Source organism: Pristiophorus japonicus, chromosome 5 (genome assembly GCF_044704955.1).
Source record: "Pristiophorus japonicus isolate sPriJap1 chromosome 5, sPriJap1.hap1, whole genome shotgun sequence".
Taxonomy (NCBI): domain Eukaryota; kingdom Metazoa; phylum Chordata; class Chondrichthyes; family Pristiophoridae; genus Pristiophorus; species Pristiophorus japonicus.
The window spans coordinates 278659585-278674105 of NC_091981.1; positions in this window are offsets into that span (position 1 = coordinate 278659585).

A 14521-nucleotide genomic window follows, 5' to 3' on the forward strand; every position below is an offset into this window, starting at 1 on the left:
TGAACCCCTTGTGTGAAGAAGGGGAAGGAAATAGCATGCTGTTGCAGCACATATAGATCTGCAGCAACTCAAAGGAAGAGGCTTACCGGAAATCCTATGGTGGATAAGTCCAACATCTTTTCGAGATTACACATGATCGCCAGCAGACAGAAGAGACTGACCTCCCTCCAACCTGGGCTCAATTTGGAGTGAAAGGTCAGTATCGTCCAGTTACAAGACACTATAGACAACTTGGATGGACTGGGGAGAGGGTAGGTGGGCTGAGGGATGGTGGGTGAGATTAAAAGGTAATCTCGGGAGGTGGCATTGCAAGTCCGAATTGGAAATGGTCAGGAAGTCCGTTTCAATGTGTGCAGCGGATCCAGTGTCACTTGGGCACGTATTCAGAATAGGTTCACTGTGTGATTTGGGGACAGAGACCAAAATATTGCACACACCTTTCTTGGGACTTTTGCTTCAGCTTTACAATTATTATTGTAATTGGCAAAATAAACCAGAGGGGAGATGAGGAGAATTCTTTTTACACAGCCAGCTGATTTGACAACAACACCAACTTTTATTCATATGGCGCTGTAATATATATAGTTGCACCTGTGGACTCCAGTGGCACTACAGCCAGTGCTGTTTATAATAAAGGGTACAGGTCACCTGACTCTGGTGAGTTAGAAACATAGAAACATAGAAATTAGGTGCAGTTGCAGTATGTTCTGCCATCTTAAGGCTCTGTGTATTTCTGTGAGTTACTGAAAATATAACAATGGTGACGAAGATGGGTTTATCGGGGGGAAAAAAGCCTACATTTTTGTTGGTGGAGGATTCAGCCAACCGACAGAGAGACTTTGAGAGCTTCTCTGTTTTGATTAACAACTACAAATCCAAGGTAAATTACAAACAGACTTGTTTAAACTGCTAGAGTCCAGGTGGCTGCGCCTATAGGAATAATAGGGTGTTTCGGGCAGTTTCAACATGATCGTGAAAGTTTCAGAGCATATGTGGAGCGGCTAGAAATGTTTTTCACAGCAAATAATATCATTGAAGTCCCCAGTGATGAAAACCATAATCGGGTGATGTTGGAATGACAAAGGGCTATTTTCTTAACTGAAGCAGGGCCCGAGGTGTATGAAACCTTGAAAAATTTGCATGTGCCTGTCAAGCCAAAGGACACAACTCTTAAGCAGAACAGCACTACAGCCCTGAGCCCCTGGAAATTGCTGAAAATTATCATTTTGAAATACAAGATCAGTTAACCGAAGAAAATATCAGTGAGAACATAAGAAATAGGAGCAGGAGAAGGCCATACAGCCCCTCGAGCCTGCTCCACCATTTAATATGATCATGGCTGATCCGATCATGGACTCGAGTCCACTTCACTGCCCGCTCTCCATAACCCCTTATTCCCTTATCGTTTAAGAAACTGTCTATTTCTGTCTTAAATTTATTCAATGTCCCAGCTTCCACAGCTCTCTGAGGCAACAAATTCCACAGATCCACAACCCTCTGAGAGAAGAAATTTCTCCTCATCTCTGTTTTAAATGGGCGGCCCCTTATTTCTAAGATTATGCCCTCTAGTTCTTGTCTCCCCTATCAGCGGAAACATCCTCTCTGCATCCCCCTCATGGTCTTATACATTTGGATAAGATCACCTCTCTTTCTTCTGAATCCCAATGAGTAGAGGCCCAACCTACTCAACCTTTCCTCATAAGTCAACCCCTTCATCTCTGGAATCAACCTAGTGAACCTTCTCTGAACTGCCTCCAAAGCAAGTTTTTCCTTTCGTAAATATGGAAACCAAAACTGTTCGCAGTATTCCAGGTGTGGCCTCACCAACACCCTGTATAACTGTAGCAAGACTTCCCTGCTTTTATACTCTATCCCCTTTGCAATGAAGGCCATTGTAGCATTACAAAAACTATCTATTCACTGTAATTTCGGAAACTTTCAGGACCAAGCATTGCGTGACCACTTTGTTTGTGGGATGAAAAGTGATGCGATCAGAAGCAAGTTATTGACAACTCCTAACTTGACTTTTGATTTAGCTTGTTAGACAGCTATATCAATGAACATGGCCGACCAAAATTCCTGAGAATTTCATACTATTTTCAGTCGTCAGACAACCGAGGTGAAGGTTAAAAATAAAAGGCAGTTGGGCCCCAAAGTCTCAGAAACTGGCCAAGGTAACAGAGCATTGAAGTCCTGCTATCAGTGCCCGGGACAACACTTTACTCAAAGTTTTCCATATGTGAAGGCAGAGTGTTTCATCTGCAGGAAAGCAGGGCATCATGCGAAGGCATTCCAACTGAAGGGAAAACCAGCTTTCAAAGCTATGAGTAGAAATCCCCAGAGACTACATAGCATGGAAGAAAAACAACAGGATGAGGAGATGTTAGAGCACGAGGTTAACAGACAGCAATTCGAAAAGTATCATAATCCACATAGTTGTTGCAGGAACCAAGATACCCATGGAAATCGATGCTGGTGCATCCGTGAGTGTAGTACCGGAGTTGCTATACCTCGACAAATTGCGGGATTTCCCATTGGAGAAATCCAAGATAGAGCTGCGAAGCTACTTGGGAGAGAACATTCCTGTGGTAGGTCGTATCACCGTACCGGTGAAATACAAGGATCAATTTCAGAGCTTGCCTCCAATAGTAGTGGCAGGAGACAAGCCTGCCTTACCAGGAAGAAATTGGTTGGGATCACTGATGCTGGATTGGAGTGAGATTTTTCACGTTGAAACGAGATTTGCATCAAAGAATGATGTTATCAAGAATTATCCGAAGATGTTCTGCGAAACAGGCAGTCCGATCTAAGGCTTCAAGGCGAGTGTCAGGGTACAGAAGAATACTAGGTCCGTTTACTGCAAGCCACGTTCCATACCATATGCACTCAAGGAGAAAGTTGAGCAAGAACTCAAAAGACGAGAGACTGAGAACATTATTTCGAAGATACATTTATGTAATTGGGCTACACCCATTGTTGTATCTAAGTCCGATGGTAAGGTAAGATTGTGTGATGATTATAAAGTAACTGTAAACCAGGCTCTAGAGGGTAATGTCCCCAATACATTGCTGAATATAGAAGATTAGTTCACAACACTGACAGGAGGTTAGATCTTCTCAAAATTGGATCTTACGAATGCCTACTTACAGCTTGAGCTAGATGAGGAGTCCGAGGCATGCTTGACTATAAATACTCATCTAGGCTTATATCAATTTAATAGGCTACCATTTGGAGTGTCTTCCGCCCCTGCCATATTCCAAGGGGTGATGAACCAGATTTTGCAAGGTATTGAAGGGGTAGTATGTTATTTAGATGACATAATAATTTCAGCACCAAATAGGCAAATTCATAATATATTGAATGAAGTCCTCAAAAAGCTAGAGAAGCACGAGTACGAGTGTCTGCTTGCAAGTGTGAGTTATTTCAAAATTCAGTGGAGTACTTAGGGCACAGAGTAGACAAAGATGGTTTACATCCAACCAAGGGAAAGCTGGATTCAATCAGAAATGCACCCACTCCCAAGAATGTCACTGAACTTCGATCATTTTTGGGTCTTTTGAACTATTATGGGAAGTTCCAACCAAATTTGGCTACAGTATTACATCCACTGAATGAACTATTGAAAAAACAGGTCCATTGGAAGTGGTCAAAAGAATGCGATACAGCATTCAAGGAGTGTAAAAGCAAATTGGTAGAGAGCACCATGTTAGTTCACTATGACGTATCTAAGGAGATTAAGCTAGCATGTGATGCTTCTCCGTATGGAGTTGGGGCAGTGATCTCTCATGTATTATGTAGTGGGGAGGAGAGACCAATTGCTTTTGCTTCACGCACTCTCAGTGCCAGTGAGCGTAATTATGCACAAATTGAAAGGGAAGCTTTGGCATTAATTTTTGGGGTCAAGAAGTTCCACAAATACTTGTATGGTCATAAGTTTACCATCGTTACGGACCATAAGCCCCTGACCGCAATCCTCCATCCAAAGTCCCCAGTTCCAACATTAGCTGCAGCCCGAATGCAGAGATGGGCTTTGATTTTGTCAGCATATACATATGATATTGAATATGGATGATCAGCTGATCACAGTAATGCTGATGCTATGTCTAGATTCCTTCCCCATCACAGATTACATCCGATAGGGAAGAAGTGTTCTATTTTTCATACATTGATGAACTGCCAGTCACAGCTGAAGAGATTGGTAGAGCAACCAAACGTGACCCAGTTATGTCAAAGGTGTATGATTATATTGCAAATGGATGGCCAAACCAGGTAACCGACAAAGATATTCATCCATTCTTCATTCGTAGGAATGAATTATTAGTCGATAAAGATTGTATCATGTGGGATGCAAGAGTGCTTATAACAAATAAATTCAGGTCCAAATTATTAGGACACCTCCATGACCAGCACCTGGGAATGTGCTTGACCAAGAGTTTTGCACGCAGTTACTTATGGTGGCCAGGTCTTGATAAACATAGCAACATAAAAACATAGAAACATAGAAAATAGGTGCAGGAGTAGGCCATTCAGCCCTTCGAGCCTGCACCACCATTCGATAAGGTCATGGTTGATCATTCCCTCAGTACCCCTTTCCTGCTTTCTCTCCATACCCCTTGATCCCCTTAGCCGCAAAGGTCCTATCTAACTCCCTCTTGAATATATCCAATGAACTGGCATCAACAACTCTCTGCGGCAGGGAATTCCACAGGTTAACAACTCTCTGAGTGAAGAAGTTTCTCCTCATCTCAGTCCTAAATGGCTTACCCCTTATCGTAAGACTGTATCCCCTGGTTCTGGACTTCCCCAACATCGGAAACAATCTTCCCGCATCTAACCTGTCCCGTCCCGTCAGAATCTTATATGTTTCTATGAGATCCCCTCTCATCCTTCTAAACTCCAATGTATAAAGGCCCAGTTGATCCAGTCTCTCCTCATATGTCAGTCCAGCCATCCCGGGAATCAATCTGGTGAACCTTCGCTGCACTCCCTCAATAACAAGAACGTCCTTCCTCAGATTAGGAGACCAAAACTGAACACAATATTCCAGGTGAGGCCTCACCAAGGCCCTGTACAACTGCAGTAAGACCTCCCTGCTCCTATACTCAAATCCCCTAGCTATGAAGGCCAACATACCATTTGCCTTCTTTACCGCCTGCTGTACCTGTATGCCAACTTTCAATGACTGATGTACCATGACACCCAGGTCTCGTTGCACCTCCCCTTTTCCTAATCTGCCACCATTCAGATAATATTCTGTCTTTGAGTTTTTGCCCCCAAAGTGGATAACCTCACATTTATCCACATTATACTGCATCTGCCATGCATTTGCCCACTCATCTAACCTGTCTAAGTCACCCTGCAGCCTCTTAGCGTCCCCCTCACAGCTCACACCACCACCCAGTTTAGTGTCATCTGCAAACTTGGAGATATTACACTCAATTCCTTCATCCAAATCATTGATGGTTATTGTAAAGAGCTGGGGTCCCAGCACTGAGCCCTGCGGCACTCCACTAGTCATTGCCTGCCATTCTGAAAAGGACCCGTTTATCCCGACTCTCTGCTTCCTGTCTGCCAATCAGTTCTCTATCCACGTCAGTACGTTACCCCCAATACCATGTGCTTTGATTTTGCACACCAATCTCTTGTGTGGGACCTTGTCAAAAGCCTTTTGAAAGTCCAAATACACCACATCCACTTCTCCCTTGCCCACTCTGCTGTTACATCCTCAGAAAATTCCAGAAGATTTGTCAAGCATGATTTCCCCTTCATAAATCCGTGCTGACTTGGACCGATCCTGTCACTGCTTTCCAAATGCGCTGCTATTTCATCCTTAATAATTGATTCCAATATTTTCCCCACCACTGATGTCAAGCTAACCGTTTTATAATTACCCGCTTTCTCGCTCCCTCCCTTTTTAAAAAGTGGTGTTACATTAGCTACCCTCCAGTCCATAGAAACTGATCCCGAGTCGATAGACTGTTGGAAAATGATCACCACTATTTCTAGGGCCACTTCCTTAAGTACTCTGTGATGCAGACTATCAGGCCCCGGGGATTTATCGGCTTTCAATCCCATCAATTTCCCTAACACAATTTCCCACCTAATAAGGATATCCTTCAGTTCCTCCTTCTCACTAGACCCTCGGTCCCCTAGTACTTCCGGAAGGTTATTTGTGTCTTTCTTCGTGAAGACAGAACCAAAATATTTGTTCAATTGGTCTGCCATTTCTTTGTTCCCCATTATAAATTCACCTGAATCCGACTGCAAGGGACCTACATTTGTCTTCACTAATCTTTTTCCTTTACATATCTATAGAAGCTTTTGCAGTCAGTTTTTATGTTCCCGGCAAGCTTCTTCTTGTACTCTATTTTCCCCCTCTTAATTAAACCCTTTGTCCTCCTCTGCTGAATTCTACATTTCTCCCAGTCCTCAGGTTTGCTGCTTTTTCTGGCCAATTTATATGCCTCTTCCTTGGATTTAACACTATCCTTAATTTCCCTTGTTAGCCATGGTTGAGCCACCTTCCCCGTTTTATTTTTACTCCAGACAGGGATGTACAATTGCTGAAGTTCATCCATGTGATCTTTAAATGTTTGCCATTGCCTATCCACAGTCAACCCTTTAAGTATCATTTGCCAGTCTATTGTAGCCAATTCACGCCTCAAACCATCGAAGTTACCTTTTCTTAAGTTCAGGACCCTAGTTTCTGAATTAACTGTGTTACTCTGCATCATAATAAAGAATTCTACCATGTTATGGTCACTCTTCCCCAAGGGGTCTCGCACAACAAGATTACTAATTAGTCATTTCTCATTGCACATCACCCAGTCTAGGATAGCCAGCTCTCTTTTTGGTTCCTCGACATATTGGTCTAGAAAACCATCCCTAATACACTCCAGGAAATTCACCATTGCTATTTGGTTAGCCCAATCAATATGTAGATTAAAGTCACCCATGATAACTGCTGTACCTCTATTGCATGTGTCATTTTTGTAACCTTCACACAACTGTAACCTTTATGTAAAAACACTGTACAATGTATACACCTGAGTAATGCACACCTTGACCACAGGGGGTGAACTTGTGGGAGACACTCCTCACCTGGTCATCCAGGTATATAAAGGGAGGTCCCACGGAGGGTCATCACTTCTTGGTCCTGGGAATAAAGTGACCTTGTCTGCAGTACATGCCTCGTGTGATTCTATAGCAGGGTGTAAGGACACCACATTTGGCGATGAGAAACGGGAATCAACGACCCACGAGGATGGCCACCGGTAGCACAGAGGAACGGTACTGTGTCGGTGAGGACTGGGATGACTTCGTTGAGAGGCTCCAACAGAGCTTTGTCACGACGGACTGGCTGGGAGAGGAAGCGGCTGGCAAGCGACGGGCGCATCTACTGACCAGCTGTGGATCCAAGACGTATGCGCTGATGAAAGACCTGCTCGCACCCGAGAAGCCGGCGGACAAGTGGTTTGAAGAGCTCAGCACTCTGATCGGTGAGCACCTCAAACCGGCGAGCAGTAAACACATGGCCCGGCACCGGTTCTATAAACACTGGCGTCGGGAGGGACAAAGCATATCAGACTTCGTTGCAGACCTTCAGCGTTTGGCCAGCCTCTGTAAGTTCACAGATGCCTGCAGGGGGCAGATGTTAAGGGATTTCTTCATTGAGGGCATTGGTCATGCCGGGATTTTCAGGAAGCTTATTGAGACCAAGGACTTGACTTTGGAAAGGGCAACATTGATAGCCCAGACCTTCATGGCAGGGGAAGAGGAGACCAAGATAATTTACGCGCGCAGCCCTGGTTCCAACGTGGCGATGGACCAGGGAGTTAACATTGTTAGCGAGACGCAGAACCCCGCAGGCAGGCAAGGGAAATTCAACACCGCCAGGCAGCAACAGACTCTAGGGTGGGCCAGCAACAGAGACAATGGCAGGGGGATCGACAATTCACGCCATCACAAGGGACAATGGGTCCCGGGAAGGGACCATTGACACTCAGCAACAGAGTGCTCAGGAGTAATCAAAGAGACAATCAGAGAGGAATGCCTGTTAACAGTTCCTTTGTTCACAACAATCTCAGCTCATGCTGGAGGTGCGGTGGCAGACATACTGCAAAAACCTGTAAGTTTCAACAATTTATCTGTAGAAACTGTAACTTCAGTGGACATCTGGCCTGAATGTGAAGAAAGCCTGTAGCGAGGCTAGTTTATGAAGCAGTGGAACCAGACGAGGGGTCTGCAAGGCAGGGTGATGCTTGGGGCCAAGCTATGGACGCTGAAGTCCAGCGGGTTCATGTGGCAGATGTCCACAGCTCGTATACCAAAACGCCACCCATGATGATGAATGTTCTATTAAATGGCATCCCGGTACGCATGGAGCTGGACACAGGAGCCAGCCAGTCACTTATGAGTGCCCAACAATTTGAAAAACTATGGCCACACAAAGTTAACAGGCCCAAACTGGAACGCATTGACATGCAGTTACGGACGTACTAGGCAGTGCAAACTTGGTGGTCACACACAATGGATCGGAGATCCGGCTGCCACTCTGGATTGTCCCGGGGAATGGGCCCGCGCTCCTGGGGAGGAGCTAGTTGGCTGAGATGAACTGGAAATGGGGGATGTGCACGCCATTTCATCTGTGGAGTGAAGTTCATGCTCACAGGTCCTACAGAAATTCGAGCCACTTTTTCACCCAGGTGTCGGGATTTTTAAGGGCACCAAATTAGTGATACGCATCACTCCGGACGCCAGACCAGTGTACCACAAAGCCAGAGCCGTGCCGTATGTGATGCGTGAGAGAATTGAGAGTGAGTTGGACAGGCTGCTAAGAGAGGGCATAATTTCGCCTGTTGAATTCAGTGACTGGGCAAGCCCCATCGTTCCTGTCTTTAAAGCGGATGGCTCGGTCAGGATTTGTGGCGACTACAAGGCCACCATCAACCGAGTGTCACTACAGGACCAATACCTGCTTCCGAGAGTGGAGGACCTTTTTGCCATGCTGGCAGGTGGCAAGCTGTTCACCAAGTTGGACCTTACTTCAGCCTACCCAGGAACTGGCTGAAGAATCCAAGCTTCTGACCACCATCACTATGCACAAGGGGCTATTTGTTTACAACAGGTGTCCGTTTAGCATTCGTTCAGCGGCCGCTATCTTCCAGAGGAACATGGAAAGCTTGCTTAAATCTATCCCTGGAACAATCATCTTCCAAGATAACATCCTAAACACGGGTCGAAACACCGAGGAACACCTCCGCCTGCTGGAGGAGGTGCTACGCTGACTGGACCGGGTAGGCTTACGATTAAAGAAGTCCAAGTGTGTGTTTTTGGCCCCAGAGGTTGAGTTTTTGGGCATGAGGGTTGCTGCAGACGGGATCCGGCCTACCGAATCCAAAAGGGAGGCGATTCGTCGCGCGCCCAGGCCCGGCAACACATCAGAGTTGCGTTCATTTCTGGGACTATTGAACTATTTCGGGAACTTTCTGCCGAACTTAAGTACATTGCTGGAGCCACTACACGTGCTCCTGCATAAAGATTGCGATTGGTTTTGGGGGGACTGTCAGGAACGGGCTTTCAATCGGGCGTGGAACCTGCTTTGTTCTATTAAGTTATTGACCCTGTACGACCCCTGTAAGAAATTGGTTTTGACATGTGATGCATCATCCTATGGGGTTGGGTGCGTGTTGCAGCAGAGCAATGATGAGGGCCAACTCCAACCTGTGGCTTATGCCTCCAGGTCGCTCTCCCAAGCAGAAAGGGGATATGGGATGGTTGAAAAGGAAGCACTCGATTGTGTCTACGGGGTGAAAAAGATGCACAGTACCTTTTCGGCAGAAGGTTCAAGTTAGAAACGGACCACAAGCCGTTAACATCCCTGTTGTCTGACAGCAAAGCTGTCAATGCCAATGCGTCAGCTCGCATACAGCGTTGGGCCCTCATTCTGGCTGCCTATGACTACACCATACGGCACCGGCCAGGTACCGAAAATTGCGCTGACGTGCTCAGCAGGCTCTCTCTGGTGACCACCAAGGGGGCGTCGGAGCAAAGCGCGGAGATGGTCATGGCCGTTGAGGCTTTCGACACCGCAGGTTCCCCCATCACAGCCCGCCAGATCAAAATCTGGACCAACAGAGATCCCCTCCTATCCCTGATAAAGAAATGTGTCCTGACTGGGGATTGGGCGCCCGCACACGGAGCGTGCCCCGAGGAGGTCAGACCGTTTCACAGACGGATGGACGAGCTCTCCATCTAAGCCGACAGCCTGCTATGGGGCAGCTGGGTAGTCATGCCCCAGAAGGGCAGGGAGGCATTCATCAGGGAACTCCACAACGATAACCAGGCATTGTGCTAATGAAGGCCATTGCCCGGTCACATGTATGGTGGCCGGGAATTGACTCAGACCTGGAACACTGTGTTCGCAGGTGCACGACATGTGCTCAGCTGGGAAATGCCCCAAGGGAGGCCCCACTCAGCCCGTGGCCTTGGCCCACCAGGCCATAGTCACGTATTCACGTAGACTACGCGGGCCCGTTCATGGGAAAAATGTTCCTGATTGTTGTCGATGAATAATCAAAATGGATCGAGTGCATCATATTGAATTTGTGCACGACATCCACCACTGTGGAGAGTCTGCGTACGGTCTTTGCGACCCACGGCATCCTGGTTAGCGATAACAGCCCGTGTTTCACTAGCTATGAATTCCAGGAGTTTATGTCGGGTAATGGTCTCAAACATGTCAGGGCAGCACCGTTCAAGCCGGCTTCCAATGGCCAGGCGGAACGTGCGGTCCAAATCATAAAACAGGGCATACTCTAGATTCAAGGACCCTCCCTTCAGTACCGCCTATCGGGCCTCCTGCTGGCCTATAGGTCCCGACCGCATTCGCTCACGGGAATCCCGCCCGCCGAACTACTCGTGAAACGCACACTTAAAACGCGACTGTCCCTCATTCATCCAGCCCTGTCAGACATTGTTGAGGGCAAGCGCCAGTCCCAAATTGAATGCCATGATCATAACGCAGTGGGGAGGTGCATAGAAATCGATGACCCTGTATTTGTTCTCAATCATGCTTTGGGACCCAAGTGGCTTGAGGGTACTGTAATTGGCAAAGAAGGGAATAGGGTCATAGTGGTCAGACTTAACAATGGGCAGATATGCCGCAAACATCTGGAACAAGTAAGGAAAAGGTTCAGCATGGATACTGAAGAACCTGAGGAAGATCATGAGATGCTACCCACACCACTGCCAGAGAACGAGCAACAAGGACATTCACCAGCATGCACAGTCCCTGCGGCCAGCCCGGACAGGCCGGAATCACCTCAGGCGACAGAGACGCATGCCAAGGCCCAACCACCAGAGCCCCAACTGCGGCGCTCCACGAGAGAGCGTCGACCGCCTGAAAGACTCAATCTTTGGCCCAATGACGTTGGGGGGAGGTGATGTCATGTTTGTAACCTTCACACAACTGTAACCTTTATGTAAAAACACAGTACAATGTATACACCTGAGTAATGCACACCTTGACCACAGGGGATGAACTTGTGGGAGACACTCCTCACCTGGTCATCCAGGTGTATAAAGGGAGGTCCCACGGAGGGTCATCACTTCTTGGTCCTGGGAATTAAGGTTCAGGTCACATAGTGACCTTGTCTGCAGTACATGCCTCGTGTGATTCTATAGCAGGGTGTAAGGACACCACAGCATGCATCCCTAATTTCTTGTTTGATCTGTCCCCATCTTTACTAATACTGTTTGGTAGTCTGTACACAACTCCCACTAGCGTTTTCTGCCCCTTGCTATTCCGCAGCTCCACCCATGCCGATTCCACATCATCCAAGCTAATGTCCTTTCTTACTATTGCATTCATTTCCTCTTTAACCAGCAATGCCATCCCGCCTCCTTTTCCTTTCTGTCTATCCTTCCTAAATTTTGAATACCCCTGGATGTTGAGTTCCCAGCCTTTGTCACCCTGGAGCCATGTCTCCGTGATGCTAATTACATCATACCCGTTAACTGCTATCTGCGCAGTTAATTCGTCCACCTTATTCTGAATACTCCTCGCATTGAGGCACAGAGCTTCAGGCTTGTCTTTCTAACACACTTTGCCCCTTTAGAATTTTGCTGTAATGTGGCCCTTTTTGCTTTTTGCCTTAGGTTTCTCTGCCCTCCACTTTTACTTTTCTTCTTTCTAGCTTTTGCTTCTGCCCCCATTCTACTTCCCTCTGTCTCCCTGCATAGGTTCCCATCCCCCTGCCATATTAGTTTAACTCCTCCCAAACAGCACTAGCAAACAATACCCCTAGGATATTGGTTCCGGTCCTGCCCAGGTGCAGACCGTCCGGTCTGTACTGGTCCCACCTCCCCCAGAACCGGTTCCAATGTCCCAGGAATTTGAATTCCTCCCTGCTGCACCACTCCTCAAGCCACGTATTCATCTGAGCTATCCTGCGATTCATACTCTGACTAGCACGTGGCACTGGTAGCGATCCTGAGATTACTACTTTTGAGATCCTACTTTTTAATTTAGCTCCTAGCTCCCAAAATTCGTCTTGTAGGACCTCATCCCTTTTTTTACCTATAATCGTTGGTACCTATATGCACCACGACAACTGGCTGTTTGCCCTCCCTTTTCAGAATGCCCTGCACCCGCTCCGAGATATCCTTGACCCTTGCACCAGGGAGGCAACATACCATCCTGGAGTCTCGGTTGCAGCCGCAGAAACGTCTATCTATTCCCCTTACAATTGAATCCCCTATCACTATCGCTCTCCCACTCTTTTTTCTGCCCTCCTGTGCAGCAGAGCCACTCACGGTGCCATGAACTTGGCTGCTGCTGCTCTCCCCTGATGAGTCATCCCCCTGAACAGTACCCAAAGCTGTGTATCTGATTTGCAGGGGGATGACCGTAGGGGACCCCTGCACTACCTTCCTTGCACTGCTCTTCCTGTTGATCATCCATTCCCTATCTGGCTGTGTACCCTTTTCCTGTGGTAAGACCAACTCATTAAACGTGCTATTCACATCATTCTCAGCATCATGCATGCTCCAGAGTGAATCCACCCGCAGCTCCAGTGCCGCAAGATATAGAGTACATCGTCAGTCAGTGTACGACATGTCAATCGGTAAGCAAGCAACCACCATCAATACCATTACATCCATTGAAATGGCCTCCCAGGGTGTGGCAAAGGCTACATATAGATTTTGCTGAGCTAGAAGGACAAAAATTGTTCATTGTGATTGATAGCCATTCGAAGTGGGTTGAGGTGTTTCCAATGTGGAAAATAACAACGTTAAACATTAGACATTTTACGAAGATTATTTTCTTCATTTGGTCTCCCAGAATAAATTGTTTCTGATAGTGGACCACAATTCCGTTCAGAAGAATTTACACAGTTTTCGAGCAAAAATGATGTGAAACATATCAAGGTTCCACCATATCACCCTGCTTCAAGTGGTGCAGCAGAGTGCACTGTACAAATTGTAAAACGTGCCCTCATCAAACAGATGTTGGCTCCAAATCCAAAGAAATTACAGTTATAATTGGACCACAAATTGACTAATTTCCTAATTACATATCATAATACTCCTCACACAACTACTGGTAGAACACCAGCAGAGTTGTTTCTCAAACGACAACCACGAACCAGATTCTCGTTGTTAAAACCAAACTTGTCACAGTCCATAGAAGAGACACAATTAAGACAGAAAGAGAATCATAATAGAGCTAGAGTAAAAGAGAGAAGTATGAAATTAAGTCAGAAGGTGAGAGTGAAGAACCATCACCATAAATTGTTGAAGTGGTTACCAGGAAGAGTGGTAAAGATATGTGGTCCTCGCACATATTTGGTCAAGATATTTGATCATGGACAGTTTAGGTTTGTTCACATTGATCATATTTTACCCATAGACATGGAAGTAGTTGAAGGTGGGAATGGTTCAATTATTTCTGACTCATCAGATAGTTTTGATACACCAGTAGCATATCTTACATCCAATGCACTGGAAACAAATCCAAGAGAAAGTCAGAATTTAAGTCTGAGTCCGAGTCAGACAGACAAACAGTCTGAAATTAGAGTGAGTTCAAATGGAAATCAAGGGCATCCCTTGGAGGAAAACTTTCCTCAGGATTAGCCTCGAATGAGTTTAAATTCGGCACCATGTTTGGAAGGTTCTGTTCCAGAGCGAAGGTATCTTCTTCGAAACAGAAAACAAGTGGTTAAACTTGATTTGTAAATATGATAAAATAAGTCCATATCTTTTGTTATGTATAACCATGCAAGTTATGTATGATGATTATTTTGTTATAATTACTTCTTCATTAAGGAGGGAGAAGTGTAACATATATAGCTCCACCTGTGGACTCATGTGGCACTGCAGTCAGTGCTTTATAATAAAGGGAACAGGTCACCTGACTCTGGTGAGTTCAGGTATGTTCTGCCATCTTAAGGCTGTGTGTGTTTCTGTGAATTACTGAAAATATAACAAGCGCCTTTAACATAGTAAAACATCCCAAGGC